The 23285-nt window shown below is 34.6% G+C and overlaps 1 non-coding gene across 1 annotated transcript; it reads left to right on the top strand.

The window, feature by feature from the left end:
- The first annotated feature begins 445 nt into the window (after positions 1-445).
- Positions 446-552, top strand: LOC113705091 (small nucleolar RNA R71). The gene has a single exon (XR_003451740.1). It is a non-coding gene; the product is annotated as a small nucleolar RNA R71 (small nucleolar RNA).
- The last annotated feature ends 22733 nt before the right edge of the window (positions 553-23285 follow it).

Here is a 23285-nt window from a genome sequence, read left to right as displayed (position 1 = left end):
GTTGGGATGGTCTCTTCAACCAGGATTATACGTGCTTGAGTATGGGTCATACTGCCTACGGAGCGCAGGCACGCCTCCTGCTATGTTTACTTGTTCAGCTCCATCTTTTTGCAAAATGGGACATGCGTCTGTGGGGTGGTCCACGTTTGTACAAATTTCATAGACCTTCGCTCGCTGCGCATTCCCCACGGCTAGTTGCCGAATAAAAGACATCAACTCCGACAGTTGCTGCTGAATGGATGACGTCTCTACCTCGTTGACCCTGCGGGTAGGGTTACTCTCACGGAAGCCAAATTGCTGAGAATTTTCTGCTATTGCTTCAATAAGCTCCATTGCTTTTCTCGGCGTCTTATTTGCCAGTGCTCCTCCACTCGCAGCATCAATAATACTTTTGTCAGATGATTGCAGCCCCTCATAGAAGTACTGGATCAATAACTATTCATTAATTTGATGTTGAGGGTATCTAGTGCACAACTTATTGAATCTTTCCCAATAATCACATAAAGACTCCCCGGGGTACTGCTTGATACTGCATATCTCTTTTCTCAAACTTGCAACTCGGGATGCAGGGAAGAATTTTTCTAAAAATTTGGGCAAATTCCACTTTATCCCCCTGTGATTTTGCATTTTTTTATATAACCCCCCTATAATTTCAAAAGCTATACATAATCTCCTCATGTTTTGAATTAAAGTGTCAAAGTGACGGGAATGATCATTCTTAACGGAGTCACCTAAAATGTCAAAAATACCCTTATGTAAAGTTGAAAATTATTTATTAACCAAGGGGGGTTATGTGTATATTTTAAAAATCATAAGAGAATTATATGGTAAAGTATTAAAGCATAAAGGGGTTATATGGTAAAATATAAAAATCATACGGGGTTAGTGTGTCATATATTTATAAAGGTAATTTTGACATTTTTAGAAGTTTCGTTACGAATGACTATTTCCGTTATTTAGACACTTTAATCCAAACCATGAGCGGGTTATGTATAGTTTTTGAAACTATAGAGAGATTATGTAAAAAAAGGCTAAACCATAGGGGGGTAAAATATAATTTGCCCTAAAAATTTCTTTTTCAGCTGTGCCCATGTTGTGATACTACCTGCGGGTAGGTAGTATAGCTAATCTTTCGTTACATCCTTGAGAGAGAAAGGGAATGCTCTTAGTTTAATCTGCTCTTCCGTAACTCCAGGAGGTTTCATGCTAGAACATACCACTTTGAACTCCTGGATATGTTTATAGGGTTTCTCACCAGAAAGACCATGGAATGAGAGTAAGAGATGAATTAACCTTGCTTTTAGCTCGAAGGAAGTATTCTCAGATAGAGTTGGGAATGTAATGTATAAAGGCTGGTGGGTCAACTTCGGGGCGGCCAACTCCCTTAGTGTTTGGTTGTTGGCTATGCTAACTTCGTCGTCTTCGGAATCGTATGCAGTAGATGACTGTCCCTCTTTGCGTTTCTTGGTCTCTTGTCTTCGCCTATGCGCTGCCTTCTCAACTTCAGGGTCGTATATCAATTCGCCTGTACGAGAAGAATGAGGCATAACTAGCAAAAATATCAAAAATAAAATAAACTCAAAAAGAAACAAATAATTCAAGCACCAGTCTCCGGCAACGGCGCCAAAAATTGACAGGTGTCGAGCCTGTGCAATAATAATAAGAACCTAACTACCACCAAAAGCAGTCAATAATCAATTTCAGGTACTGGAGTAGGGACTTTGGATATGCAATAGGTTATTTGATTCACCCTGATTCCGAAGAGTTTGCTTAATCCGATATACCAGAATTAAACAATTGACAAAATTTACTAACTAGTAAACAGTGGCAAGTAGAGTCGTCTCCTCAGGGACTGAGAAAAAGTTCGTTTCTTTTTAAGTCAAGACAAACAGGGGGTTTGAGAATTAAATGCTAATAAATTGTCAACTAAATAAATTAACTGTGAAAAATAATTAATTAAGAGAAATAATTAGGAAAACTCTAGCCATGGATACACTTCAGAAATGGTTCATGCAACTGATCATCGATTCACATATAATTCCAACATTCATTAATAAGTAGATTTTTAACTACCGATACGATCTGACAGTGAGTCTCTCCTTACTGTTTCGATAGTCAAGGTACGACCGTTGACTATTTTCTAATTTATAAATAACCCTAGGTACGACCATAGGATTTAATTCCCAATTGCATTAAAAACTAGAGAAACCCTACTCTAATCAATAAACACGCTACGAGGGTTTATTTAAATTAGATTGTACGTTTTTCCGACACAAATTCAATTATTTCAGTTGCTACCGGGATGCGAGTAATCAAACAATTACGGATTCAACTACCCCCAATTAGCAAATAAACTACGTAAATAATTAAATATTGCGTAACTATTCAATCATACATAATAGTCATAATCATTAAAAGTAGAAAACATACAAATATCAATGAATGAAAGAAGCAATTAAAATAATTTAAATCTCATAGTTATTGTTGAACTAAATCTTCAGTTGTCCCCTTGACTAGAAATAAGAATTTAGTTCTCCATTAGTGGAGAACCAGCCATGCCAAAAGAATTCGGAAAAACTTTCAATTGTGTCTCACAAATTCGGTCAACAGAGGAAAAGTAAAAGACAAGAAGGAGACTATTGCTTTTTCGTTCTTTTCTTCCCAATTTTCCCAAAAGGCAAGAAAAATCAAAGATCCAAGAGTACAATGCTCCCCTTTTCGTTTCTGGCCACCCAAAAAAGATGGAAACCAAACGTCTCACGATTTCTTTCCTACTTTGACTCCTAATTGATTATTATTCTAATACCAATCAAATTCTTAAAAGAAATCTCTATTACAAGTCAACTTTCTCAGTTTTCCTTCTTCTTGGGAGTGGCCCACTAGCTTCCTAATTTGTAACCAACTACTTGATGCAATTTTGGAAGCCTCTCACGTGCAACAAATCTCGAGAATCCGGACTTGAAGGCTGGAACTAGGTGTGCCCGCGCCTAACTGTCAGAAAGTCTTTTGGAATTGATTTTCAGCACCTTTTCTTCACCAATTTCTGCAATTAACACCCAACACAAAACATGAGTAGAATCTACCAAATAGTGCAATATTTAGTCCAAACAACTATAGAATACTAGCGAAATAACTCACTAAAATGCACTTTATCATTTATAAATGAAATATTTCTTCAACTTCTTCTTAGAAAAATATCTAGTAAAAAGTATTAAGAACTAAAAAGCTCTCTTTTTCCTTGCTCAAGAAATGTCAAGAAGCTCAAACTATTAGAAGCTCAAACTGTCATAATTACAAGTGCAAATGAGCTACAAAAAGTCCCTAAAAAAAGTGAAATTATGTAGATGAGAAAGTTGGACAAGTTGTAGCCACAAATGTTGTTGACTAGAATCCTTCCAACAATCCCTCCAAAAATTGGTCGAATTCTGCCCCTATTTTTCTTCGAATTTTGTTTCTTCGATCCAACTCACTACCTCAAATCCCTCCAAGCAATTCCTCTTAAAAAAAACCAGCCAGATTCCTTGGAGGGATTCGAGTCAACCTTTTTTTCAACAAATTTCTTCGTTTTCTTTTTCTTGTGACTCGAACCACCATTGAAACTCGCTACCCTCACAAACTTTAGGATTCTAACAAAAAATCATGGACATGATGCAAATAAAAGGGACATAAACTACTTAAGATTCTAATAAACTTATTGAACACCACATTTTAAACAAAAAGATGACTTGTTTCACCTTAAATTTCCCAAAAGTGACTAAAAATGACAATTTCCCATCAAAAAGTTGCACAAATTTGTCACTTATCAAAGCACCTCCAACATTATTAGGCTTTATTTTCCCCTGGCAACTAAGGATTTTGGAATTTGATAGCGGTAAGGATGCAATTCCAATTCTCAGTATTAGGTTTGTGAACCAATTTGATCTCTAATGTTTTGGCCGAACCAATTATAGTCCTCAAAATAGTTCAATTGGGACAAATTGGTCCCCAATATTTCAGCCTAAAGAAATCTAATCCATAAAGAATGCCAAGCCTAGATTACTCCCAAATGTTTTACAAATGGTGTAAGAAAATAAATTAAAAATATTTAAATACATAACCTTCATAAAAACCATAGAGATTACATAAAGATTACGAAAATTGTAAAACATGATTAAAGTTTAGAACAAGCATCTAGTTAAAGTTTAGGTAACATAATTTACACCTTATAAACAAAGTAATTTTAAACCTATAAATTACTTAAAAAGTGTTCAATTACTCTTATTTACACATTGTAACTTACATGTACCAAAAAATTAAGAGGGACTAAATTCACACATTATACAAGTTCTAATACTAATGCTGTAAATTATCATTGCTATTGATATAAATAGTTGTCAAACAAGGGTTATCTAACAAGTGAACACTAGGCACTCATTAAAATGCAGTTCAAGTGTTAATATTTCGTAAATGTAGCCTTTTCATAAGTTTTGAACTTTGGAAATTGCATTGCACTAAAAATTGCTAGTTTACTAATTTAACATATTTTGGGCGTCTTACTAACGTTACTCAATTTTAGTTTGGTTAATTTCCTTCTTAATAAGCATTCCTTGATTATGCAAACTACTCCCGTGAACAAAGTGAAGACATCGATTGTGAACTCGAAGAAGTTATACAATATTTAATCTTTAATCGATCGTGAACTAGAAGAAGTGATTAATCTTCATACAATATTTTTTGATTAATTATTAGCCTAGATAAAAGAACTAAAAACTCTGATTAAGAACTGATTAAGATGCCATTTTGTGCATATGTCCCGACTGTTCTAGTCTTAGGCCTTGGAAGCCTTCTGGTTATTTGTCTTACTTATGTATTGAAGAACGAATGCGTGGACAGGCACATCTACGATTCTGACAACGGCTGGAGTAGCCAATGGAGGAGAGAATCAGGAATCGAAGAGAGAACCATCTCTACAATTTGATTAGAGGCCACTTTATAACGTTAATTAGTTTTTTTGTGTACCAAAAAGACTGAAGTTTCTTCGACCTACATTGGATTTTTTTTCCCTTTTGTGTATTGTTTTGTGAACTGAAAATTGTGCAAGTGTTGGTCAAAGATACCCTATAATCTTTGATTTTGCCTTGTATTTAATGCTTGCCTTCACAGTTATATCATTTGCTAACTTAAGCGATGGAAATTTCCTAGACTTTGAATGGATATTTTGGTATAAACTTGGCTGGAAATGTTGGATTTGCACTTGTCTGTGTATTATGAGCATGTTTCTGTGTGATTTATGATTGAAAGTGAGTAAACACTTGCTGGAATATTCTTGCCTGAACCGTAGGGTAGAAGCTGTGTTTTCTAGCTTGTAACTTCCATTTCTGTTGAAGTTTTCAAAGGAATTTATGCCTTATAGTCACACTATGAGGCATTGAATAATTTATACTTGAACCATGAAAAGAAGTTGAGTTTTTGGGTTAGCAATCCACTTACATGTAACTTGTTATGGAGGAAAACTTCCAACCATGAACCATGGTTAAATTTCGACCTTGCTTTCGACAAATGGATGCTATTTTACAGGAAAAAAATTCCTGCTTAAATCGGGAATAAGTAGCTACCATTTTCTTTGAGCTTTAACTCCAGTTTTATCTCTAAAATGTTGGCTGCGAACTTATACCTTTTGGCTTGTTAAACTTTTAATGCTTTAAACATGGCATGCATGAGTTGATTCACTAGTTTTACTTTTGGTTTTGTATGGTGAAATCATCTTGTTAATGCCCTAAACACTTGATTATACCTTAACCATAGCATGAGTGGTGGATTTGAGTGAAAAATGACAAGTTTTAAGAGGTGAAAACCTCATTTTTCTTGTTTAGGTGCAGGATTTCCAACCTAGAAACAAAATTGATTTGGGCAGTTTTAAACTCAAATTGGTGGATGAAAATGAGAAATTTTTTGCACTACCATTTACTTAAATCATTGACCTAAGGTATACATGGATGTTCCCCTTGAATTGAGATAGAAACCATGTGATTTGGGCTGAGATTACTTTGTTGGAACTTAGTACCACCCAGATCCAACTCATGTGCTCCAGCCAGAAGATATTGAAATTGATGAGATCTTAATCTACGAGGAACGACCAGTGCAACTTCTAGATCGAAAGGTGAAAGAACTAAGAAACAAGCAAATTCCCTTGGTTAAAGTTCTTTGGAAGAATCACGAGATGGAAGAAGCAACTTGGGAAGTAGAGAAAGAAATACAAAAGAAATATCCTGAACTATTTGCAAGACAAGGTGAGAATTTCGAGAATGAAATTCTTTTAAGGGGGAGGGTGTGGGGATCTGAAAATTTTTGTCATTTTCCCGTTTTTACTACATTGCATTTTATTCATTTAATTACTTATTTATTTGTTTATTGATTTGAAAATAATTTTAGCTTTAATGAATTTATTAATTGTTACATGTGGGAGTTAGTGAATGGGGTGACTGTGACTTTTAGTAAGGTGTGTAAGGAAACTTTAGTGAAAAAAAGAGGGAGTTTAGTGCAATAAGAGAGAGATGAGATATTTGAAGCAAGAAGGTATGAGAATTGGACATGTGGCGCAATAGGAACCACGCTTTGTTCTTTAAAGACTTCTTTGACCAAACCTTTCTTACCATTTCTTGTCTGTCAAAAAAAAAAAAACAAAACAACAAGAGAAAGAGATAGAGAGAGGGCTGAGAGCTTTAGGAAGAAAAGGGAAGAGAAACTTCATCAATTCTAACTTCAATCTTGTTTAGATTTATGGGAAGGAAGGGAAGATCTTGATCATACCACCAACCTTGGCTTAAACTTGGAAGAGAAGAAGATTTGGTGGGTTGTAGGTTGCTTTTCACTATGCTTTGAGAAGCAAAAGAGGTAAAAATGCTAGATTATCCTTCTTTCTTTACCTTTTGTTTAAAATAAGTTAGTTTTGTGGGATTAAAGACAATGGTGAATCTTGGAAGTCTCCCAAGTTGATGATTCTCGAACTTGATACTTGAGTTCTTAGGGTTTGGATATATATGCAATTATGGTGGTTTTCTTGTTGAGATTTGACTTTATATATCTATTATTATGTTGGTGATGAAACCTTATGGATTTGCTAGATATGTTTGGTTGAAAATTGGGAAATTTGTTGCTTGCTGGCCGAAAACAAGGGCTTGAATTTCAGCCTTGATTTCTAAGTTTTTGACGTGCGCGGAGTATACATATACAATTAAACTCATCCTAATCAAGTTTTACATTTATAAACTCCTAAATACCCCACACGCGATTTATCGCAAGTATACGAATCGTGAGCGAGTATAGGGTATTAAGGGTCGATCCCACAAGGAAGATTGCAATTACCGGTACTACTAAAGCTTCTCTATTATTTAGACTATCAATGAATTATAACAAATTAAAACCTACTGAAATTATGCAAGAAAATAGCAAATGAAAGCTCCTTAGGTTGTGGTATCCGTAACTACTCATGCAAGTGCTATAATTGGATCATTGAATACTACATCTAGGCTAATTATGGTGTAATTTCCTTATGCATTTGAATCCTACTTTCGTAGTGAATCAATTATACTTATAACTAATCCATACATATTCTCATGGTTATGAAATTAGCTACAAGTTCATTTCTTCAATGAAATTACATGAAATGAATCACTAAAAACCACATAGATGCATCTCTACTTTCGTGAGTGTACTCCCTATGTTTAGCACTTCTTGAACTAGTGTCAAATCTCAATTTTCATTGCAGAAACAACACCTTAGATAATCACAATTAATGGTACCAGATTAATCATGATTTAAAGAGTCAAAGTGCTAAATAACTTGCTCAAATCATAGCAATCAAATAACCAAACAATAAACACTAACAATCATAGAAAGTTCAACCAAACCCAAGGCTTAAACTTTAAACACACATATTGAACACAAAATCCAGAACTTGTATATTAACTAAACTTGGAATCAAATACAAAAGATAAAGAGTTTGGAAGGAATACAACCCTTGTCACATGAGCTTTCTTCCTTGCCTTCTTCATCCTCCATCTTCATCCTAATCTAGATAATAAACAAGAATGGAAAAGCTACACTACTCTATACTAAGCTAAACTAACACTAGGGAGATGAAAGAGCTACATTTCTGCAGCTTCAAGCTTTCTCCCGTAGCTCACTCTCTATTTTTCTCCTATGAACTCCCATCCCAACTTGCAATGAATTTGGCTCTTTTATGATGAAAGGTGGTCAAGAAATGAGGATTACATCTCCCTTTTACAGCTGGGAATGTTTCTCACATGTATAGCATCGCATGTGAGTTGGTGGGAGTGAAATTGAGTTTTACGCGTACAGAGCAGCCTTTTCTGACCGCAATCCGGCCATATATCCGGCTCTAAATCCGGCCAAGTTCCGGCCGGATTGCTACAGTAAATCTGGGCTGCTACAGTGATCCGATCTGCTACAGTAGCTCGGATCCATACGGATCCGAGCTCGGTTCCACTTACCCAGAAACAACCGAGGGTTCGGATGAATAGTGGATCCGAGTGTGGATCACTTGCTCTGTTTTTTGCCCAATTTCAACCGATCTTTTCTTGATGTTAGAGGCTGAACCAGCTCATGTCTAAAACACAAAAGTTATAGCCTTTTGAGTTATCTTTCTAATGCATCAAGAATCACCTCATTTGGATCTGTGTAGGCTGAGATATGACTGAAATACCCTTGCCTGCTCCATGCCTTGTTCCTGTTTCGACCAACAGCAATTGACTCTGTACTTCGGCCTTTTGACCTGGAAAACCTTCAAACTGGATTCAGATGTCTTCACCAAAGTTGTAGATATATCTCTTATCTTCAAATGAGTTCAAGAATCATCCCAATCCGATCATTGTAGCTCAAGTTATAGCCGAAATACGAAAATGTGTCAAAACTGTCAAAATACACAAAATCCAAGTAAAAAGTGATAAAAACCTCATTTAATCACTTAAAAACATTTATTCACCAATTATAGCCAAAATGATTCATTTTCTTCCAATAATATAACTAAAGTGACTAAAAATAATATAAAATATCATACAATTATTACGTAAATTAGTCACTTATCAGTTTTCATGATGATTTTAAGCTCAATTTTACTCAAAACACTCTATAAGACTTTAAACTATATGTGAGGACCCGAAAAAAAAAATTTCTTATTTTTATCGTATATTACTGGATTATTTAAATATTTATTCACCCATTTTCTCCGAATTATTTATTTCAACCATTTTAAGTCCATATGTATAGAACAATGTTTCCCTCATGTTTTTAAAACATTTCGTTAGCAAAAATTTATTTTTCGGAGGCTCGTTTAGTAAGAAATAGCGAATACACGTTTTCGAGGCAATATTCGATCTGAGAGTGCAATAATCTTGAAAATTTGAGGACTCATGTTTTATTTTTAAAAATAGTTATTTTTATAATTATTTACCCAAGTATTAGTTAATTATATTATCGTTATAAGAATTTCTTTTCAATTTCGTTTTAATGCGCGCGAATTGGAAGTTCGCATAAATCGAGCCGGAACGGCTAATTGGAGATTTAAGAAACTAATACTAGACTACTGAGAGTGAATAATTATAGTATTAAAGGAATTACATTAGAGGTTTAGTGCACAATTGAAACAAACCAGAGAGAAATTGGACGAAACGCGCGCGCGCGCGAGCACTATTGCGAGTTGACTTTTGTTAGAAATTTTGCCCAAAACCCTTAAGCTTCTCAAGGAAGCTTCACATAACATCAAAACTCTTCTCCTTACTCCATTAGTGCCGGCCGAACAGCAAGAAAAAGAAAGAAAGAAGCTCACTCCATTTTTACTTCAAATCTTCCTCCATTTCATCTCAAACTTTGCATCCAACTCATAAATTGCTTGGAGATTCACTTAAGCTAGAAGAAAGGCATCATCCTTGCAGTTTCTTGGAGCTTTAGTGGTGCAAAAATTTCTGGTTTCTCTCAAGGTTAGGAGGTAATCATCCAACACCATCCAATCTTTTATTCTTGGCTTTAATGGGTTTATTCTTGGTTTTGAAGCCTGTATCTTCATTATTGTTGTTGTTACTTGGATTGGATTGGTTGAAGTGGCTCTATGAATTCCCACCTTGGTTGTATGGGTTGATATGATGATAATATGTGTGTTAGTGTGTAGATGAGTGTTAAGATTTGAAAGGAAGAGAGGAATCGAAGGAAAAATTTTGCAGGAATGCTAAACAAATCTGTCCTGTTTTTGCCGTACCTGTATTTCGAATTTTGGGGGCTCAAATGATTGTAAAACTGATAGATATGTGTTATATATTATGTGTAGAAAGTTTCTACCAAAAATCATTTGAAATGGTTGAGCAAAAGTTGAATTTTCGAAATTTATAGAAACCTGGAAAACGTATTCTAGGCTGATGAACAGTGTCTCTTTAATTGAACATATCTCTATGTACAAAAGTCAAAATCGAGTGAAACTAGACAGTTGTAGCTTTCCAATGGTGTAAAATGCACCATCTAGTTCGAAACTGAGTGATCCGTAGTGATTCACCAAAGTTTCCTGTTTTGTTATGCTATTCTGTTCAAATGGCAGTGAGAAGCTGTGAATTGTCACTTGAATTCGAGCTACCTATGAACTGATTTTCAAAACGACTTCTGCTGATGAAATGTAACCTTTTGAATCTAGTTTTCAACGCCACTGACCATTCTCAATTCCAAGTTGTATTGAGTGAGATATGGTACAATTTGTAAACTGCAGTAGAACTGGAAAACCCTACTTTTTGCTGGCCAACTGATTTGGTTGTTTGTGAGATACTTTGCTTTGAAAATTTTGATGTCAACCAACTATGAACTGCTTATGAAATGTTTCTTGGACCTTGTTTTCACAAATGAACCAAAATGGGACTGATTTCATGGTGCAAAGTGTTTGAAAAGGAAAAGAAAGCAAGAAGACAGATTTGTCTTGGAAATTTCTTGAACTTTGGTAGTTTTGTTAACTACCTTCCTGTACGATTTTTTACGTGAAATTTGATAGAGGAGTAGTCCCCATATGGAAGTTGAATTGTACCAAATTTGGTACAATTCTAAGACCATTTCGATACCGAACTGAAATCCCAAAATTTATTTTCAAATCTGGAAATTTCACAGAACAGTCTTCAATTTTGGCCAAATTTGAGCTGCTATATTTTGGCACTCAAAACTCCAAATCTAGTTTCATTTTTTGTGTTTAAAACCTTGATTGGAATTCTTATTGTGTTACAAATTTCAGAGGCTAGTTCACTTTTTGTGAATTTTGCCGAATTTCCAAAGTTTGCCGAAAAATATGATCGAAACTGTCTTGTTTACTAGATCAGCTACTTTGAGCTGAAAAATGATTGTCTTCCATTTAGAATCTTTGAAAAGTTCTTCTAGGAACTTTTAGTACTTTGAACCAAGATTCCAACGGTAAAGTTTTCCAATTTTGGACCTACTGAGTGCAAGTTCTGATTTTTTTAAATTTGACGTGCAAAAACTGAAATTTTCTGACACGATGGGAAATGAGTGTTTGGAAACTCTTCCCTACCCTTTGATAATGATTGATCGTTTTAAACTCGATTTCATAAAGGAAATCAATTTTTCTTGTGTTAATAAAACCTCACTTTTGAACCTTTATTGTGAGTGGCTAAGGTTCTTTGTTTGAAGTATTCACTAGTCTAAATGAGTGTAACTTCTTTCTTGATTAATACGTGATTGTGAGTAAGAAATACTTGTTAATTGTTCAGGCGCTCAAGGAGATTTCGAAGGGAATCTCTGTGCGGACACTTAAAGCATTGTTTGCTCACTTATTTTGAATCGGTGAGTGTCAAGTGCATGATTTGTCGTATTTTCTTGATTAATCTACTTGTATACGTGAACATAACTTGATGAGACGAGTGTGTACTTTATCGCACTCGTTCTCCTTTATTTGACTTATACGTGTATTATACGTGAACATGACTTGTATGTCGATCGGAGTGAATCTCGTTGACTATTATACGTGTACTCGTGGGGGACGCCCAAATCTCATTGGCCAATCTTGCGACTCGAGCCGGTATGGGCTTGGTCGAGAAGCTTGATGAACCATGAGAATATTACAAAACACAACTTGATCTTTTGAGATCTTGTTCGGCATACTCGTGTAGTATCGCTCTTTTCATGCGTGTTTGGTTACGGATCCAAGAGGGTGGAATGGTGAATGGAGGAAGTAGTAAGTGAAGTTTCTACGGACTTAATACCTACCCGGATGACGGAGTGTCATCACGAGGGGGTATCGGATCGAACCTTGGCAAAACAAATGGAAATTAGCTCCTGAGAGCTCCTGTATCCTTAACAAGTGTGTTATATTATAAATTGTGAATTACTTGAACTTTCTGGCTTTAATTTTTGTACATATGTTATTGTTACTTGTAACTCGAACTACGTGTTTGCATGTGCATGTTTTGTTTTTTTTTTCTTGGCCTCACGAGCATCCGCTCACCCCGTTAGATTTGTTTTTCTTAACAGGAGCTGAAATGGAAGAAATTATGGAAAAGCCTACTTGATGGCTCTTTTGGCTAGAATTTTTGAATGTATTTGTCTAGACATCTTTTGGGAAATTGTATTGTCTTGGAAAGTGGATGTATTTTGAACTTGTAATGTAAGATTGAATATCTATGTATGGAAGTGACTTCTTTTCTTACGTCGTCTGGTATTAATAGTTATTATTGTATTAAACTTGAATGGGAATCGTACCGAATCCTGGTGAGAGTTGGGCAGGCGTTTCGCAGATACCCTTGGGTTCGCCCTTGGGAGAAGTGGGGGCGTCACACTATAAGTGTATGTTAGATTTGAACTAAAATCATAAACTTTAAGTGGTTTAAACTCCATTTCTTTCACTGTTTTCATGGCTGGAAATCTGCTCAAAACTGGCTAAAAGAGAGAGTGATTTTGTTTAGCTTTACTTTTGGTTTTGTATGGTGAAATCATCTTGTTAATGCCCTAAACACTTGATTATACCTTAACCCTAGCATGAGTGGTGGATTTAAGTGAAAAATGATAAGTTTTAAGAGATGAAAACCTTACTTTTCCCTGTTTTAAGTGCTGGATTTTCAGCATAGAAATCTAGCACTTAAAGTAGGACCTGATGGGATTCTAAAATTTTGAGATCGAATAGTGGTACCAAAGGATGAAGAGTTAAAAAGGAAAATTTGGAAGAGGCTCATCGATCCAAGTATACAATGCATCTCAAAAGTAGTAAAATGTATCAAGATCTAAAATGATTGTATTGGTGGGACAATATGAAAAGGAAGATTGCACAGTTCGTCCAAACTTGCCTTACCTATCAACAAGTAAAAGTCAAACATCGGAAACCTTTCAAATTGTTGCAGTCTTTAGAGATACCAGAATAAAAATAGGAACATGTTACTGTGGATTTTGTATCAGGGTTACTACGGACTCAAAAGGGGCATGATGCAGTTTGGATGATAGTAGATCGATTGACTACGTCGGCTCATTTCTTGCCAATTAATATGAAGTATTCTTTGGAGAAACTTGTTAAACTATATTTGGATGAAATTGTGAGATTACATGGGGTACCGGTGAGTATAGTCTCTGACAGAGATTCTCGATTCGTATTCTGATTCTAGCAAAAACTGCAAGAAACTTTAAGGATCAAACTAAGTTTTAATGTGACTTATCATCCCCAAACAGATGGACAATCAGAAAGGACCATTCAAATCCTTGAGAATATGTTGCGATCATGTATCATGGATTTTGATGGAAGTTGAGGCCAACACATGACTTTGATTGAGTTTGCACATAACAATAGTAGTCATTTTTCTATTCAAATGGCTTCGTATGAAACTCTCTATGGAAGGAAGTTTTTGATGTATTCAAACCTTGCTTTGCCTTCGTTCTTCGAATTTCAATGCTTAGCTCCTTTTAATAATTTTTTAATTTTCTTTTCGAATTTACTTCAAATGTATTGTAAACTATCAAGGATGTCAATTTAGTAAATGAAAAATTTGGTATCTTAATTTTCACTTTCTATTAAGTCTTGTTAATAGATTTAGAAGGTACACTTTTGTTTCTTAATTTCGATTCTTCACTTACTGAACAATATTTTGTGTATATTGTTTTCTAATTTCTAATTTTAGCTGTGTTAATTTCCCATTCCATGAGTCTATGCTTTTGTAATTAAAATAGCTAGTCTCACTTGTAAAAGTACATCTTGTGCATGATCTCTCCTTCCTTTGTTTGCTGTGAAACTTTGTACTTGTTTTCTTTAGAAAATTTGCTTGGTTCAATTCTTAACCTAGACAACAAGAACAAAAGATAAAGATGCAGTTGCCTCACTTTATTCCTGGTTGGGGTACCAAGGATAGCCTAATCTTTGTGGGAGCAATTCTTTTGCTGGTTGTATGTTGTCTGTTATCATTTTGTAAAGGCTGCCATAGTTGATGCCAATGCGATCTCCGGTTGCATCGTGAAGCCAAAGCGCTAGTTCTTGAGTTTTGCTGATGAATTATTATATGATGAAGGTTATGTTGTAAAATATATAGTATTTCAAAAATATTCTTTGTCCCACATCTAAAAATGAGAAGTATTGCTTTCTCTGTCCCACATTGGGAAGTGAGAAGAGTTGCAGTCTTTGTCCCATATCGAAAGTGAGAAGGGTTGCACCTCATTCTGAAATCTATAAATAGGATCCATTCCCTCCTCAGAAAATCACCCCAACAGCTTCAGTTCATATCTTTCTGATAGCAGCTCTATCTCTCTCTCTCTCTCTCTTTTATTTCTGTCAGTTGATACCTTCTTGACAATTCTGTTCTCATCTTCTCTCTCTATATCTGTTGGTTTTAATTTACTAGTTCTGGTCTTTCTAGTTTGCAACAAGAAGAAAGCCTATCTTTCTTGTTCGCAACAAATAGAAGAAGGCTTGTTTAATCCTGGGGAGACATTTCAATTTCATGAAATAGTTTCTTAGGATAGTGCTACGCACGACTCAAGCGATAGTGTTAACATTGTTGTGGTCGTTTCGACAACAATCTAAGAAACTATGGCCTCCGACAGTGTTAATACCACACAACCTTCATCCGCAGCAGCAGCAGTCGCAATACCATTTGCTAAGCCTTTTCCGGATGTCTCCAAAATTGAAGTTTTTGCCAATGCAAACTTCAGAAGGTGGCAAGAACATGTACACTCCATACTCGACATTCATGGAGTGGCTTATGCACTGACAGAATCCCAACCTGCTGCGACCGTGGATACTAAGATACAAGAATCACGGCAATATGCCAATAAGGTATGTCGTCATACTATTTTACAAACACTCTTAAATAAATTATTTGACGTGTATTGTAGTTGCGTGCAAGCTAATAAGTCCCAGTATAATAGACCAAAAAATCCCAACTACAAGTCCAATATTCCCAACTTTAAGAAAAAGAAAGGCAATTGCTATTATTGTGGAAAACCAGGACATTATGCTACCCAATGTAGATACAATAAGGGTGACAAAGCAAATGCTAATCCTCCTAAGGTTAATTTAACCGAAGGAGATGAAATAATTGCTGCAGTCATCTCTCAAGTGAACATTGCAGCCAATGTGAAAGAATGGGTGGGAGACTCTGGGGCTACTAGGCACATATGTGCAAATCGAGAAGCGTTTTCCTCCTATACTCCAATAGGGGATGATGAAGAAGTAATCTACTTTGGAGACTTACGAACTGCTAAAGTTCTGGGTAAGGGCGAAGTGCTCTTGAAACTTACTTCAGGAAAAACTTTGGCTCTTATTGATGTGTTGCATGTGCCAAACATTCGGGCAAATCTGGTTTCTATAGCATTGTTAGGAAAAGTTGGGGTGAAAGTGTCATTCGAATCTGATAAGATCGTAATGATAAAAAAATAATATATTTGTGGGGAAAGGCTATTGTAACCAGGGACTCTTTGTACTTAACATTTCAAACGTGCTTAATGAGAATGCTTCTTCTTTTGCTTATATTGTTGATTCAATTTCTTTATGGCATGCTAGATTAGGACATGTTAATGCAAGTTATATAAAGAAAATGCAATCTAGTGGCCTAATTTTTGGTATTACTGATAAAATGGACAAATGTGAAATATGTACAGAAACTAAAATAACAAAGAAAAGTTGTGTAAGTGTCCAAAGAGAAACTGAATTATTAAGTTTAATTCACACAGACTTAGGTGATTTGAAACAAACTATGACTAGAGGAGGTAAAAGATATTATGTTACTTTTATAGATGATTACTCTAGATACACTAAACTTTATTTACTTCAAAATAAAGATGATACTCATAATGCTTTTCTATCCTATAAGTCTGAAGTAGAAAATCAACTTAATAAAAGGATAAAAAGAATTAGATCAGATAGAGGGGGTAAATATTTAGCTTTGGATAGCTTCTGTGAACATGAAGGTACAATACATGAAGTAACACCACCTTATTCACCACAATCTAATGGTGTAGCTGAAAGAAAAAATAGAACATTAAAAGAAATAATGAACTCCATGTTAATTAGTTCCCATGCTCCTGATAATTTGTGGGGGGAAGCTATTTTATCTGCTTGTCATTTACAAAATAGAATTCCACATAAAAGAACGGGCAAAACACCTTATTAGTTATGGAAAAATTATAAACCTAATTTGAAATACCTAAAAGTGTGGGGGTGTTTAGCTAAAATATTATTGCCTGAACCTAAGAAAAGAAGATTAGGTTCTAAAACTTCTGATTGTATGTTTATTGGATATGCTGAACATAGTGTTGCATATAGATTTCTTGTCTTAAGAAGTGATGTACTTGATTGTAATACAATTATTGAGACAAAAAATGCTGAATTTTTTGAACATATTTTTCCACTGTCTAATAAAATTTCTCATGCACCTGTTGAAATAAATAAAGAAACAACCTCTAATGAGAAGTTGAGAAGGAGTAAAAGGCCAAGAAAAGAATTTTCCCGTGGGAATGATTTTCAAACATTTCTTGTTGATAATGATCCTTTAACTTATTTTGATGCTATTTCTTCTTCTGATAGCAAATTTTGGAAAGAAGCAATAAAAATTGAAATTGACTCTATTATGAAAAATAAAACTTGAATTTTGGTAGATTTACCGCCTGGTGCAAAACCTATTGGTTGCAAATGGATTTTCAAAAGAAAATATAATCCTGATGGCTCTATTGATAAATACAAAGCTCGTTTAGTAGCTAAGAGATTTTCTCAATAACGAAATATTGATTATTTTGACACATTTGCACCAGTAACAAGAATTGCCTCTATTCGGGTTTTATTTGCTCTGGCTTTTATTCATAAAATTTTTATTCATCAAATGGATGTCAAAACAGCCTTTTTAAATGGTGATTTAGAAGAAAAAATTTATATGATCCAACCTGAGGGATGTATCATTTCTGGACAAGAAAATAAGGTTTGTAAATTAACTAAATCTCTTTATGGCCTAAAACAAGCTCCTAAACAGTGGCATGAGAAATTTGATCAAGTATTGATTAAAGACGAATTTTCGTCTGTAGAAGTGGATAAATGTGTATATGTCAAAATTATAAATGATCAATATATGATAATCAGTTTGTATGTGAATGACATGCTTATATTTGGTATTAGTCTAGATATTGTAAATAGTACTAAATGTTTTTTGTCTTCTAATTTTGATATGAAAGATATGGGTGAAGCCAAAATGATATTGGGTGTTAAAATCGTAAGGAGGGGTGATGGTATAATGTTGTCACGAGAACATTATACAGAGAGACTTCTTAGGAAGTTTGAAAATTATGATGTGACACCTGTGAGTACTCCTTATGATGCTAACACTTAGTTAAAGAAAAATAATGGTGACCCAATTGCTCAGTCTAAATATGCTCAGATTATTGGGAGTCTGATGCATCTGATGAATTTCACTAGACCGGATATAGTTTATGCTGTATGTAGACTGAGTAGATATACTCACAATCCCAATCGTGAGCATTGGTTTGCATTAGTCAGACTAATGAAATATTTGAGAGGTACCATGAATTTTGGAATCTTGTATAGTGGATTTCCCAATGTATTAGAGGGTTACAGTGATGCTAATTGGATCTCTGATTCAAATGATACAAAATCCACTAGTGGTTATGTGTTCACCCTTGGTGGTGGTGCAGTAGCATGGAAGTTAGCCAGACAGACAATCATTGCTCGGTCAACTATGGAATCGGAGTTCATAGCTCTGGAGTTGACTGGTTCTGAGGCAGATTGGTTAAGAAATTTCTTAGCCAATATTCCTCCTATTAAGGATCTGTTGTATCCTATGTCTATACACTGTGACTGTCAAGCGGCTATTGGTATTGCAAAAAATAAATCTTATAATTGTAAAAGTCGACACATGAGACATGATGTCGTAAAGCAGCTGCTTAGAGATGGAATTATTTCCATTGATTATGTGAAGTTAGAGTTGAAGGCCGATCCTCTGACTAAACCCGTAGGAAGAAAATTGATTCTTCAAACTTCAAAAGAAATGGGACTTCGATCAATAAGTTGTCAATAGAGATGGTAACCCAACCTATGTGATTGGTGATCCCATGAAGTAGGTTCATATGGGTAATAACAAGTCAATATTGACCGTAAAGCACTTCAAATTTAAGTCCCTCCGGAAATAAGTGCTTTGAGTAATTGAGGATGAGTTAAAACTCTTAATGAATTCATATCCCATTAGGGAGGTGCATTTAAAGGAGTATACACTTGATGAATTCACCTATATGAGAGTGGAGTGATGCCGCTCCTATAAAATTCATTGGTCAAATCTTTAGAGCTCTCATGAAATAACCAGGCAGGCGCATGGCCTAAAAGCGCAAAACCGCGTTAACAGCAAATTATGGGTACAATGTGATTGATAAAATCTCTGTCATACATCAAGAGTTATTGGTTCATAGAAATTTATATTTCACCAATAATTCTGTAGATCATATTTTATCAATCTATGTTTGGTTCATAGTCCAAAAGACACCAATCTAATTACATTTCAACCAAATCCAGCAGAGTACTTTTAAAATTCTTCATTTATCCAAAGAATTTTTTTGAAATAGGAAGGAGATTGTTGTAAAATATATAGTATTTCAAAAATATTCTTTGTCCCACATCTAAAAATGAGAAGTATTGCTTTCTCTGTCCCACATTGGGAAGTGAGAAGAGTTGCAGTCTTTGTCCCACATCGGAAGTGAGAAGGGTTGCACCTCATTCTGAAATCTATAAATAGGATCCATTCCCTTCTCAGAAAATCACCCCAGTAGCTTCAGTTGATATTTTTCTGATAGCTGCTCTATCTCTCTCTCTCTCTCTCTTTTATTTCTGTCAGTTGATACCTTCCTGACAATTCTGTTCTCATCTTCTCTCTCTATATCTGCTGGTTTTAATTTACTAGTTCTGGTCCTTCTAGTTTGCAACAAGAAGAAAGCCTGTCTTTCTTGTTCGCAACAAATAGAAGAAGGCTTGTTTAATCCTGGGGAGACATTTCAATTTCATGAAAACGTTTCTTAGGACAGTGCTACGCACGACTCAAGCGATAGTGTTAACATTGTTGTGGCCGTTTCGACAACAGGTTATGTGGCATCCCTCTAAACCCTTTATAGGAAAATCAGTAACGGTTCGACGTGGGAAATATTCATCTATTTAGGGTTTTTGCTGAAAAAGTTCAATTAGTAGTGCCGGTCTATTGTTTTCTACGGTTACACATGACAAGTATACATATATATATATATATATATATATATATATATATATATATATATATATATTTGAAATAGGCAGTATTAATGGTTATGTTATTTCTGCGTTGGACTCTTTTACTTTTAAAATATTATGAATTTCTAGAAAAAGAGATAAATTCTGAAAATTTTGAATGGTAAAATCAAACTCGAAAATCGCAATCTTGTGAAATCATTGGCAATCTTCTCTTTGGTTTGTTTATATATTTTAGTTTCCTTTTTTTCTTTTTTTCTTTTTGTACATGCAAAGTTTGGAAATATAATTATACGTCCAATGATAATCTTCCATAAGCATTGAGGATCGCACGAATTATGTATTTAGTTGTGAACTTTGGAGCTCTAAGAAACATGTACCAATCACGATTAAGAGCAAACAGCAAAAGCTTCAAAAAATACAAAATCCTCTGTCATGTGGTTTTTGCAACAAGTGCCATCTTATATTTTATCCCCTTATATTTAGTTGCTTTTGGCATTTAATATTATAATCTAGCACCTAAACTCTAATCAACGGTGTCCAAACAGCAGCGGTTTGACAAAAATCCTACTCAAATAGCTAACTATCCTAAGATTCACGTAGAGGGAAAAGTTACTGATGAATAAAACTTTACTTCTTGTGATTTCTTCAGTAGAATAGTTAACCAACTAAATCAACCATGAAAATAGATATAGAACAGGCGAGTATCATGTCAAGCATTCACATATGAATATAAGATTTTGAAATTAAGAATCGAAAAATGAAAGAGTTGATTAAAGAAATCTCCAGTAGTTGCAGATATAAGAAATCTAATTTGAGGATGGGCACAAGAATTTTTTATTCATGCGATAAATTACAAAAATTGAAAGAATTGGGTAATTGTGGTTGGGTTTTCTTAATTTGAGGATGGCTGGTTTTATTTTTGTACCTCTTTTTTAAACTACCTGGGAATGGTGGAGGGTTGACACAGACCCTGACTAATTTATTAAAAATTTTCAAAGAGTGCATGATAAAGAGGATATACCTCTTAATTTTGACTAATTGAAAATGTCAAATAATCTCGACATGCTCCACAAATCCTTTTTCTCTTTTCATGCTCAACATGATTTCTTTTTGTACTTCTATGTAAGATGAAAACAAATCCTTTTTCAATTAAGTCACGTGAGTTTATTGGATTAAATTATGACAATTAAGCATATTATAATCACCAGTCTACCTAGTTGCTACAAATTGTTTAGTTTAACGATTATGTTTATCTTAAGACATATTGAGTAATGCTGGATATTTTTTTTCCCTCCTGGCAGGGGAGAGGTGAGTATTCAAGAAGTGAGGAGAGGTAGGGAGGACTTCTAAATGAGGCCTCAAAACAAACAAATTTGATTGTCAATTTGCTAACTCACAATATGTTATTTCTTGATAACTCATAATTAAATTATAGAAGTCCGCTTTTTTAAAATATTATAGAAGTTCCAAATTTACTTAATTAAATTTGGTCTAGTGCACACTCAAGGTTTTGGTATCTAATTCCGTACTTTCTAATTTCTCATTTTTCATGTGCTTCCTATTCTACAATCCTTGTTACTTAGTCAAAGAAGCTCCTTTCGAGTCTCGATATTAAATAAGCCATATTACTTACTTAAAATTCATAGTGTCATAAATAAATGTCCTATAGTTTCTAGTCAAAATTTGGCTAATTAACTTAATTTCCTAATCTTGACTCTTGGTTCCATAATTTTGCGAGTCTTGATTTCTTTCCTATATATACTAAAGCATTAAGTTTCACCAGTCATACGCGAAACCATTATTCACGTACTTCCCCAACCTTATACCCCAAACAACGGTAATCGTTCTTCAAGATGTCCCTGCCATGGCCATATAACAATATGCCTGGTCTTGATCACAATCCTCAGATACCCCCATCAAATTAAGGACCCTTGGTCCCATGGCTTAAAGCCTTTCTTTCTAGCTCTTATTGCCTTAGCTTTCGTACTATTTATGGCTTTTGGGGTTGGATCAGTTTTACAGTGTATATGCCTAGGTGGCCTGAAAAGAGATGACGTCCCTGAGCCTGAGCCTGCCCCAGTTTAATTCCAAAAAGATAACGGCTACATCCCAGCCAAAAGAAGGTCAGATTGGTGATGAGTAAAGAAGATACAGTGGAGTTTTTTATGATGATATTGCAAGAAAATTTTAGTAGTTCAATTAGTGTATCGTATGTTTTCCAGTTTTTGGTTAGTTTTTTTTTTTTTTTTTGGCCTTTTAGTGGTTGGTAGTATTTCTATGAAAATTATAAGAATTAAGTATAGGAACTTTGCTTAAAGGTATCCTTCAAATTTAGAAATTTTATGATAATACTTGTTTAAAGTTTCTGGCATCTTGCTTTTTTGGTTTCTAACTATTTTAAGTTGTATTTCCTATTATATATGTCTAATTAACTGTGGATTTAACTTTGTTTGTTGACATTGTTCAAAAAGTTTGTCATTTAAATGTGCTTTCCAATGCTTAATTTTCCTCGTGCTTCCTGTTCTACAAAATCTTGTTACTTATTTTAGAAGCCCTATTCGAGTCTCCAAAAGACAGATGTCTTAATTTCTAGTCCAAATTTGTTAATTAATTTCCTAGCCTATGAATCTTAACCGTTATATATATTAATCTTTCTCAGTAATAATACGTGAAACCATTGAGGTCTCGACAAAGATCCTCAAACTTCCCCAACGAGAGACACTTCATCACACGGCCTACTGATTAAGACTTTCCGGATCATAATGGCCTTCGTTATAGTAGCATTTTTTTTTCGGGGTTGGATTTATTTTACAGTGCATATGCCCCGCTGGTAAAAAAAAAAAGAAAAGAAAAAAGATGATGCACCAGAAGATGATGCCTCGGTTTAATCCCTACAGGAAGCTGCCTATACCTCACTAATGAAGCCAAAAGAAGGCCAGACAGATTTTCTGGTGATGATATAAATAGAGTCTTCACAGCTTGAATGTTGGAATATAATTATGACGGAGAATTTTATCTAATTGAAAATTGGTATATTCTATGTATTTTTTTTTGTTTTTGATTTTTAGAATGGTTGGATTAGTATTGTCAGCCGGTAGTACTTTTTTGTGTTTTTCCTTGTTTTGTTTTCGTTTTTTTGACTATTGTTCTATTGGTTGTACTTTTAGGGCAATGATATGAGTTTTACTAAAGCGATGTTCTAATTCTTTAATTTGTAAAATTATGAACCACTCATTCAATTTATTGTCTTATTTTGATTAAAAAGAAAAAAAATTGTACTCACTTTCGTCAAAGGGTTGCTTTTTTGGCCGCTAGTTGCCCAATAAACTAGAAAGTCCTTTTTTTTTTCCAAATAATCATTTTTATTTTTGTAATTGAGGAGAACGCTTAGGACTACCCCAGAGCCTATGCCCTGACTAGCCAAAAAATCCAGTACAATTTTTAATAGTCGAATAGTTTATTTTAGGGAAAATTGTTCAAAACGTCTCTCATATTTTATAAAATAACTTTTTTAGTTCTTCACTTTTAAAAGTGTAATTTTTCACCCCTTATA

This window comes from Coffea arabica, chromosome 9e (genome assembly GCF_036785885.1).
Source record: "Coffea arabica cultivar ET-39 chromosome 9e, Coffea Arabica ET-39 HiFi, whole genome shotgun sequence".
Taxonomy (NCBI): domain Eukaryota; kingdom Viridiplantae; phylum Streptophyta; class Magnoliopsida; order Gentianales; family Rubiaceae; genus Coffea; species Coffea arabica.
The sequence above is the reverse complement of the archived record's forward strand: the minus strand, read 5'-3'. Positions and strand labels throughout refer to the sequence as shown.